The following is a 305-nucleotide window of genomic DNA, read 5'->3' as shown; positions in this document are numbered from 1 at the left end:
CACTGTCAAGGATGAAAGACATCGTCAGAATAGTCCATCTGCCATCAGTGGTTCAACCGTAACGTTATAAAGCAACGAGAATACATTTTGTATGCGAAGAAAGCAAAAATAACGACTTTATTCAACAATTCGTCTCCTCTGTGTCTCTCCGCATCTCTGTAGCGCCATTTTGGAGAATAACCGCTGAACGCAAGCAGCGTATGCTATTCTGTGTCAGACGCGACACAATGATACGTTTTCTACGTGTATTTACGCATTGATTTGAACGAAAACAGCGCATCCGTGCAGCGCGGCTGACACAGAAT

The 305-nt window shown here is 43.9% G+C and overlaps 1 protein-coding gene across 2 annotated transcripts in view; it reads left to right on the top strand.

Moving 5' to 3' along the window:
- Positions 1-305, top strand: part of LOC107713164 (calcium/calmodulin-dependent protein kinase type II subunit alpha) — a 41,954-nt gene that overhangs the window by 29,831 nt on the left and 11,818 nt on the right. The gene's annotated exons all lie outside the window — the stretch shown is intronic.

This window comes from Sinocyclocheilus rhinocerous, unplaced genomic scaffold (genome assembly GCF_001515625.1).
Source record: "Sinocyclocheilus rhinocerous isolate Xijiao unplaced genomic scaffold, SAMN03320098_v1.1 scaffold387, whole genome shotgun sequence".
Classification (NCBI taxonomy): domain Eukaryota; kingdom Metazoa; phylum Chordata; class Actinopteri; order Cypriniformes; family Cyprinidae; genus Sinocyclocheilus; species Sinocyclocheilus rhinocerous.
The sequence above is the reverse complement of the archived record's forward strand: the minus strand, read 5'-3'. Positions and strand labels throughout refer to the sequence as shown.